The sequence below is a fragment of the Sylvia atricapilla genome, chromosome 5, assembly GCF_009819655.1.
Source record: "Sylvia atricapilla isolate bSylAtr1 chromosome 5, bSylAtr1.pri, whole genome shotgun sequence".
NCBI classification, from domain to species: domain Eukaryota; kingdom Metazoa; phylum Chordata; class Aves; order Passeriformes; family Sylviidae; genus Sylvia; species Sylvia atricapilla.
The window spans coordinates 20406691-20416943 of NC_089144.1; positions in this window are offsets into that span (position 1 = coordinate 20406691).

A 10253-nucleotide genomic window follows, 5' to 3' on the forward strand; every position below is an offset into this window, starting at 1 on the left:
AAACCTCTTCCCCATGTGACAAGGAGATAAGGTCCCATAATCCTACTGGTTTCTAGGGCCCTAATAACTGGGCTGGGGCCTTCTGTTTAACTTCTAACTGGGAGATGTTGGTTAAATGCCTTACCATTGGAGGGTTAGGATCCTCAAGGGAGCAATTTTAAAAATTAAAAACATACAATGCCTTCTGTAATCACTCAGCTGGGGTAGCTCATTCCCCCTTTTTGTTGTAATTACAGATGCATACATGAACTGTGGGCCTTCTCAATAATAGTTTGGCCTGTGGAGGAATGGAGAATCCCCGATCTGTGTGTTACCCTCCAGAGGGCAAGGAAGTTAGCAACCCTCTGGGAAATGTACGCTGGGCCATTGTCAGTTTTGATTTGTGAGGGAATTCCCAGGACTGCAAAGGCACTTGCAAAGTGATGGCAAACATCTTTCGCTGATGCAGCCATGTGACAGGAGGCAAACAATGCACCTGAAAAATTGTCTATAGAGGAGTGAATAAATTTGAATGTGCCAAATTCAGGAAAGTGCATAATATCTGTTTGCAAAATTTGATGACTTTGGAGTCCTCTAAGGTTAACATCTCCAGCAAGAGAGGGAAAGGAGTGCCTTTGACAGTCTGGGCACACAGACACAATGCTAGAGGCTTGGCACTGAGTCAAACCACAGGTGCATGCCAGTGCTGCAGCATTCTGGGGAAAAAAAGAGTGACTATGTTTTGCTTGGGTAAAACAATCAGGTGACACTTGCACAGGTAAAATTAGTAAATCTAACTAACTGCAATGAAACCCCTCTGTAATGAAACCAGGTAAAGTTGCATGAGACCTTACATGCATTACAAAGTAGGGGTATTTCCTGGCATCTAAAAGAAAAATAAGTTGTTGTAACTACCAAAATAATTCTTTGTTGTTGGAACCACCAAAATAATTCTTTGTTGGATGCATTTTTGAGTACAGCAGCTTTAGCTCTCGTGACAATTCCTGCAACATAAGCAGAGTCTGTTATTAGGAAGAAAGGGATAGCAAATGGCTGAAAGGCTCACCCAACATCTACCATTTCAGCAATCTGAGGAGAACCTGAAACAGTAGTTACATCTGAATCCCATCACTTGTGATCTATGTTCCACTGTCCTGGGGTGACTGTGATGCCTGTACCCCAAATCATCTGTTCTGTGTGTGCTGTATGCTGTGTTCTGTACCTTTAAGAGGGGTTCTGAGAGTGAAGCATGGAAAGAAGAGGCGCGCAGTTTGTTTTGAAAACAGTGTTCACTCCTTCGCATTCTTCTTTCTCTCTTCCTCAGGACTGTGTTTTCATGGGATACATGGACAGCGGCCAGAGAGAGAGGTTTTTTTCCCCTTATAGTTAGTTTAGCTAGCTGAGGCAAAGAAGCTTCCTGGACTGTTTTTGTTTCTTTTTTTTTTTTTTTTTTTCCTTTTTCTTAGGATTGTTTAAATCTGCTCTGGACTGAAAACCCAGAGAAGGACTGGGATCTGGCATCAGTGGCCCACCAGGGCCTGGACCTCGGCATTTTCCAGCACCAAAGGGACTGGGACCAATAAGAGACTGAGAGAACCAAGCTAACTCCTGGCAAGGACTTCCTCAGTTTTGCCATCTCTCTATGGAGCAGTGAGAGGTTTTATTGTTTCATATTTTTTTCATTCTTCATGCTTGTGGGTATTTTGTTTATTAAATAAATATTTTTTCCACTTTTCTCTGAGGAAGTTCTTTTTCCTGGACGGGCTGGGGGGAGGGGCCATTTGGGTTTGCTCTCCAGAGGAACCCCATTCAGAGGTTTCTTCCCAAATTTGCCCTAAACCAGGACATCCACCAAAGCATCACTGACTTGTGGGTGCAACTAGATCCATCTGTAAAGACAGTTACAGCTTGCAACAGAATCTTGCTTCTTTAGGGCCTCATCAGGAGGTTAAAACTGGCTATGAGCTTGTGCTTTGGGGCATGAATAGAAAGTTGCCCAGAAAAGTCAGTCAGGGCTTTTTGAAATGCTTCAGACTGTTGTAATAGCCTCTGTAAATAAATCATAGTAACAGAACAACCGTAGCTTGAACAGAAATCTACACCAGCAAGTGCGGTTAACCTTTGTGGAGCTTTTACAATAAGCAAAGCAAACATTTCATGCTGGGTGCTGATAGTTTGCCCCTGGTGTGTCAAAAATATCCACTCTAAGATCAACAAAGGGACTGGCGCTTTAGGGTCCCACTGGTAAATTAAAGTATGGGGTTGTTTAGTTGGGTTCAAGATTATCAAAGAAAAGGGTAGCTCAGAGGCCCATCTGGCTGCTTGCTGATCTGAGACAGCATTAGCTACTTGTAGCAATGCTTGGCAAGCTTCTGGTGTAAGCTTCCAGGGTGATAGAAAATCTGGCTCACCCTTTAACAGATCAAACAAAGGGCTTAGATCTGCATTTGCAATTACTAATAAGGAGGGAACCCAGTTAATGGTCCCTGAAAAATGTTGGGCATTGTGCAAGGTGTGAATGTCTGAATTTACAAAGGCTGAGAAGAAATAAACTGGTTCTGAATGTGCCAGACAAGGTATTTCCAAGGGGGTTGACACTGGATTTTTTCAGGAGCATCACAGAGTCCTGCTTGGGTTACAGCTGCAATGACAAGGGCTAGGGCTTACTCCACAACCTCTTGGTTTTTTGCTGCAATCAAAATGTCATCCACGTCATGGTACAAAAGGACATCAGTCATATTTTGGCAAATGGGACTGAGGACCCTTGCAACAAACCACTGACACATAGTGGGTGAGTTTTTCATTCTGTGAGGTTGAACTACCCAGTGATAGGTTTGCAAGGGAGCAGCATTATAGTGCTTGGTACAGAACAGTCAAATTTAGGAACATCATCAGGATGCAGAAGGATGTAAAAAAATCAGTCTTTTAGGTCAATGACTGTCAAATGCCAGTTACAGGGGATGATGGTGGGAGATGGGAGACCTGGCTGAACGGTTCCTATGTCCTCGTTACAATGTTGATTTTGTGGAGGTGGTGGAGCAAGCACCACTTGTCATTTTGTTTTCTGATTACAAACAGAGGCAAATTTCAGGGACTGGTAGAGGGGACTAAATGCCCCTTCTGAAGTTGTTCTTCGATAAGTTCAGTGAGTGTGTTAACTTAACTAGCAGCAGGGGCCATTGGTCCATCTAGACAGGTGTCGCAGTTTTCCAGCTTAATTTCGGGGTGTTGCGCACCACAATGGCCCCAGTTAAAAATCCAGTTTTGAAACCCCATTGTGAAAGTACACCTTGTCCCCACAACACCATAGGCACAAGCACAACAAACAGATTTACACAAGCTACATGGCCTTCTGGTCCCATCACTTGAATGAGGTGGTGACTTTGGTAACTGCAACTGCTTCCCCCAGTCCCAGTGAGGGCTTGGGGCACCTCTGTGAGGGCCCAGGTGGGGGTCCACTTGGCTTGAGAAATGACGGCCACATTGGCTCCAGTATCTAAAATACCAGTGAACATTATCTGCTGTCCCTGTAACGACTGGGTACACTTGCAAGTGAGACCTTTGTTGAAATGAATAAAATGTAAGAGGTTCCCATTTTCTTACACAGTCTGTCATTTGTTAAAAAAGTTGTACTGTTTCAAATGTTATGCCAGTTGTAACCTGTCTGTTAAGAAAATTATGCTGTTTGTACCAAAGTTTGTACCCTCAAAAATCTTATTCCAAGTTGTATACCCCCTCTAAAACCCCGGGTTCCCTCCCCTTCCGTCGGGCTAGACTGTCGCCATTCCCACCGGCTCCTCGAACTGCTGGCCCCGCCTAATAGGAAAATCCAAGGACTTCCATGGTGCACCACTCCAAAACCGAAGTGCAGCTGCCTGCAAACGGACCCAAAAGCCATGACCCAGCACAAAATCCAGATAAAAGGGAGACACTACAACACCGAGAAGACCCTCAGCTACCTAAGGACTGAATTCTGCTTCTGCCGCCTCGCCATGACCACAAAGAGACTGGGAAGAAGTGACGCCCCTAGACCACACGAGCCCAGTTGAGTTCCTGGGGATTTCCGTGAGGCTGGAACTCCCGACTCTGTGACGAGAGCAGCAGATTCGTCTGACAACTCCTCAGCGGCGACAGGAGCGAGAACGGTGCTGGGAGCGAGAACAATGACAGGAGTGGCGACGGCGCAGGCGACCCCTCGAGTTCCCCCTTGAAAGAGCTGACTAATAAAGGCTTTTCAAAGTATCAGGTCTCCTGGCCCATTTATAACATTTGTCAGAAATTTCTTGCACCCATAATATTTGTGGGTTTCCTGTAGAGCCAAATCCTCCCACCTTCGTGTTGCATTCGTTTACAGGGGGTAGTGAATCATGTGGAAGATTAATCAACTGTGCAACATGGGTTTCCTGGGAGACAGTACAGAGTGGAAAAGGGGTCCATGCCGTTATCTTAATTTCATCATTACTGTCTGTGTCTATGACTCCAGGGAGTACAAAAAGTCCTGGAAGGGCAGTTGATGATCTCCCTAAAAGGAAGGCACTTTTCTGGGGCCCAGGTGGTCCAAAAATTCCTGTAGAAAGTAGATGAACAGAAGAATCGAGTAATGTTACTGTAATTGAGGTTGCCAAGTCAAATCTGGAGCTGCTTGCACCTGCTGGGCGAAGACTTGAGGCGACCTCTCTGCTGGGAACCTGCAGTCAGCATCTGTGGTGGCAGTGTCTGCAGCGGCTGAGGCATTTGTGTCTGAGCATGGTGCCATCCCATGCTCTGGTTCTGGTTTCCCAGGATCTGGTGACCTTTAGATTCATACTTAGAGCAACATTGGTTAGAAAAATGCAGGCCGCTATGGCATTGTGAGCACACGACTGTGGATTCGGGCTTCTCTTGTTTTAAAGCAGGGCAGTCTCTTTTGAAGTGGCCAGGTTTGGCCCGAGCAAAAATAAACTTCTGCAGTCCTAGAGGGACCTTTAATGGCTGCAAAAGTTGTGGCCATGGCTTCATATTAATATTCTAATGTGCCGATATGGTTATACTCTTCAACCATTTCAGTCAGGGCTGGGTCATGGTAAGGTAAAGACTTAGGGAGTTTTTTTACAGTCAGCCTTTGCATTTTCAACAGCAAGTTTTAAAAGCAAAATTTCATGAACCTCTGGGTTATCAGTTTGATGTTCAAGGGCTTGCTTAAGGCAGTCAATAAAATATATAGGGCTCCTGGGGTCCCTGGACTATGGTTGTGAATGCTTTCTGAGGCGGTTTTGCATCAGAGACTATAAAAAAAGCCTGATGAGCTGCATCCCGGACTCCCTCGAGGACTTCTCTTGGGCAGTCCTGAGGACGGTCAGTGGGATTTGAGTATGGTCCCATTCCCATAAGTGAAGTGTGAGAGCTGCGAGGGTCTGATTAACATGACCCATATAAGATATAGGAAGGTTCCACAAGCTTTTCTCCCTCTCCTTTTCCCATAATGCATATTGAGTCAGGCTTTAACTGCAAGTGGGCTAGTGTTCTTAAATCATGCAGCAGCATTATGTGGGCTGCAAACACCAAATCCAGCAAGCTCGTAAAATATGGCAAACTGACACCATGCTCTGTGACTGCCTGCCAGAGCTCTTTATGTTTGAGAAAGATTCTGTTCCAAATGGGCAGTTCGTTTTCACATCCCAAAAACATGACCAATGCAACAATTCTTTTGGCAGTGTCCAAGCCCCCCTCCCTTAGGACTTGATGATTCAGACAAACCCAGGTGTCATTGGGATCGGGATCAGGGGGATAAAGGTCTGGCTCTTCTTCAGGGTCGACAGGTTCAGGGTTAAAAGGATCCCCTTCACTGTCTTCACTGTCATCTGGGCAAGACCCAGCAGCAAATGCCCCTATAGATTTTGAGGAGTCCTTTTCCCTCTTAGTTGCAAGAGGCGAGGTTGCAGGGGCTAAAGTCTGTACCAGGAGAGACACGGCCTCTTCAGATTATAGAGTTCTGAGGCTCTGCAGCAGCAGGAGGGTAAGCGACATCCCCTTTATCTTTTGCATGGAATTTTTCTTGGGCTTTTAAAGCCTCAAAAATCACTCTCCAAGAGAGGAGTAATTGTGCAACAATTTTATCTCCTTTCATTGTGGTATTCCATAGTTTACATCCCACATTGTCCCAAAAGTCTGCCATAAAGATTGTGGACAAGGTAACTCCTGGGACTTGAGATGCTGTCCATTTGAGCATAGCTTTGAAATAATGCAAAAGCAAAGAATTGCTGTGCTTTTCCAGCAGGTCTGTAGTAGGTTCAAATACATCTTTCTCATGGGCTGTCACCCCCTTCCCCATAGTTCCCCATACCTCATCTCCCTTTCCTCCAAGCTGCTCATTGCCGGCCAGGCTCCTGCTTCCTCTGTGCCCTCGCTGAAGTTCCGTGTGGCATTGTCACCTGCCACTCACATTGAGTGGCCGTCCTCACACTCACACAGTGGGCACCAATTAAAGGTGCGGCACTGATTACTCACATGCAAAAACTCAGTTTATTGATCACAAAGATTCAGTATATATACCCCTTTTCAGCTGTTACTAATCGATAGCACTTCGCTTAAGCAACAATAACTGTAGCAACCATATCTCATATTTCTCAATAACATTGCTTCACTATAGGCAAGCACAGACCCCTACAAGAATGTACAAGCTTACATAAGCTAAAAATAATCAGCATATCATTATCTTCTGCTTCCCTTTTCAAGGTACGGTTAGCCACTGCCCCACTGCCTGCCAAGGCCTACGGCCTGCCAATGTTAACATGTCCACTCCTGTGATGAGCTGAGCAGAGCCCTCAGTCCTGTTCTCTGGCTCCATCTCTACACCTCAGCTGCTCCTCACAGGCCTTCCCCTCCAGAGCCTTCCAGCCCTCCAGCAGGCTGAGTCTGCCACCAAACCTGGTATCATCTGTGATCTTACTGAGGCTTCACTGAATCCCCTCATCCAGATCATCAGTAAAGATATTAAAGAGGACTAGGCCTGGCAGTGATCCCTGGGAGACACTGCCTGTGGCCTGACGCCAGCTGGATGTGGCACTGTTCACCAACACTCTCTGGGCATGGACATCCAGACAGTTCCTGAGCCAGCCAAGAGAGCCCCTCTGCAAGCCGTGGGCTGAGGGCTTTTCCAGGAGAATGCTGTGAGACATGGTGCCAAAGGCTTTGTTGAAGCCCAGGCAGGCACTTCTGCAGCCTCCCCCCTCAGCCACCGGGCCGGTCACCTGGTGATCAAAGGAGATGAGGTTTGCTGGGCAGGACGTGCCTTTCCTAAAGCCCTGCTGGCCGGGATTGATGCCTCGGTGATCCTGTATGTGCCGTGTGATCCCACTCAGGACAATCTGCTCCATAACCCTTCTGGGAAGCCAGGTCAGGTGGATACGCCTGTGGTTGCCCAGATTCTCCTTGCAGCCCTTCTTGTGGGTGGGTGTGACAATGACCAAACTCCAGGCCCCTGGGACCTCCCCAGTCCCCCAGCACTGATTAGAAGTGATGGAAAGCAACACTGGTCATATATGAAATCAGGCAGAATGCAAGGGGTTCCTTTTCTCTCTTGGGCTGCCCATGTATTTCACAAGCTGGCTGTGGATGGCAGGGCATTTCTGATTCCTGCCAGGGGTCAAGGTGCTGGGAAGAGCGTGGGAAGCTGATAGAGGTGGCACTTCTGGGTTTGGTGTGTAGGATTTGCACAGCCTGGCTTTTGGTAGCAGGGGGCCCATAGAGACGCTTTCTGTGAGGAGATGCCAAAAAGCTTTCACCATGTCTGGCAGATCCAATCCCTGATGGCTCTGAAGATGGACATGCTGCTGGCCAAGGCTCGGCCAATTAGAGATGTTGGTAATGTGTGCAGTGATAACATATGTGGGAAGAAAATCAAAATGAAGAGGGGCGTGCAGATTTCATTCCATCCAGAGAAGAGGAGGTGGTGAGAACAAGTGAAGGAAACAACATGGGGACACCAAGGTCAGTGTAGAGGGAGGGGCAGGAGACGCTCCAGGTGCCAGAGCTGAGATTCCTCTGGAGGCTGTGGTGAAGACCATGGGGAAGCAGCTGTGCCCCTGCTGCCCAAGAGGATCCACAGGGTATGCAGAGATCCACCCACAGCCTGTGGGAGTGGTGCCCACACAGGAGCAGGTGGATGTCTGGAGGAGGCTGTGATCCAGTGGGAGACCTGGTGGAAAGAGGGGTCCCCTGCTCCCAGGCAGGAGCTGCCTCATCTTGGAGGACTTCATCCTACGGAAGAATGATCCATGCCACAGCACTTTTGGGAGGACTGTGTGCCTGTGGGAGGGAATCATGTTGTAGCAGTTTTGATTGGACTGCTGCTCATGAGAGTGGAGCCACGCTGGAGAGGTTCAAGGAGAACTGTCTCCCATGGGACGGACCCCACTTCCTGAGCATCAGAAGAAAACCTTGAGTGATGAACTGATCAAAATTCACCACACTCTGTCTTGCTGTGCTGTTTTTGGGAAGGAGGGAAGGGTTGGGTGAAGCTGTTTTTAAGGGCTATTTTAGTTCTCATTATCCTCCTCTGATTCTGAGAGTAGTCAACTCCCTTTCTATCTCTATGTGGAACCGTTTTTGCCCTGGCAGTGTTTTCTCCCAGTCCTTATCTCAACTCATGAACCCTTCATTAATTGTTTTTTCTCTCCTCTGCCCTGCTGTGGCAGTGGAGGGTGAGTGGGCAGCTTTTGTGTGTGCCTGGTGTTTGTCCAGTGGCAAACCACGAGAGCTGGTCAAGCAGCCAGTGGTTCCAGGGCCTGGAAAGAGGATGCAATGGGTCATGGCATGAGTAATGGTGGGGATGAATGTGGTCTCCAGCCCCAGCTGGTGGCAGGTGTGAGTGGTCAAGTCAGAGACAGTCCCCTGACTTTCAGCAGAGGTGTCTGCAGAGGTGCCTCAGCCTGAAATCACACTGATGCTTTCATCCCATCAAGGTCTGTGTCAGCATTTGATCCTTGTTGTAATAAATAAGGAGACGGGACTCAGTGTTCTCATGCAGGAAAGCCAATTATTTAGTCACAAAGCTCATATTTATATGTAAATCCAGAAGGCACTTTGTTAAACCTAATTGAGTGAAACTCAGTTCACTGGTCAGTAAGGGCTATTGTATACGTGTATAAATTTTCACTCTTCAGATATGGTTACAAAATTTCTTCACTGATTTTCATGGGACAGATTCATTGTTTATGCTGGTCAAAACTATTTTTCTCTCTAAGAATAGGTTCATTCTTATGCCTCTTCTTTATGAGAACTTACAAGCTACTTCTATCTTAGCTAGAGGATCACCATCTAAACCATATTTTATGAAGCCTTTCTTTTATACTATCTTCACCTCTTTGCAACAATCCCAGGAGAAAAAATCCATCCAGGCGATGACCTGGGATTTCAGGAGCTGTCCAGAAAAGGTGGTGAGAGAGATGTCATCACTTTGCTCTCTTAAGAAAGTAAATCTTGTCCTACGTCTCTGTGTAGCCCAGCTGGCACAAGGCAGGGCTCTTGCTGCTCTGGCAGCTGGAGGCAGCAGGAGCAGAAGTCCATGGTGCTCCCAGGCAGTGCCCCGTGTCTGTGCTGGGATCTGGGTCCCTGTGTCAGCTGTGCAGAGCCCTGGGAGCTGCCCCTGGGAATGGGCCTGGCCTGTGGCTGCTGGCCCAGCTGGGGGTGGGTGTTGCCCAGGATGCTGCAGCACATCAGCCAGCCCCAGTGGGGTTCTCCAAACCTCAGGGCAGCTGCAGTGGCCCGGGGTGCATCTCTCTCTGCAGCTGAGGCTGGCCTGGAGCTCTGCTGGCTGCAGTCAGAGCTGGGAGCCCAGCACAGCTGGAGACATCTGCATGGGGCTGCCTCCCTCTGCATCTCCACCAGAACCTTTGTTTTAGTGCAGCCCCCAAACAGGTTGGTCCTGGCTGAGCAATGAGACCCAGGAGGATGATGAACAACAGCTCCTGAGCTGACAAGTCCAGTCTCCAGCTGGCACCTCTGGAAGTGACACAGCTTATATGAGCTGTTGGCACTCTGGCCCACTTTGTTCTTGCCCACTGCCAGGAGAATAACTGGTGTCTGATTACATTGGTGTGGCTGTCATGGCATCTTCAGATTGCATTTGGACACCCAATATCATGCAAGAGTGCTCAGGACACTGTGATATTCCTGGTGGTGGTAGAATTTTCAGGGATAAGCAACCTGTTGTTTATATGAAATATGACCATGCACCAGTGCAGCACTGCAGGAAATAGCTTTTATTGTAAGCTCTTGCAAACTCAATAATGTAG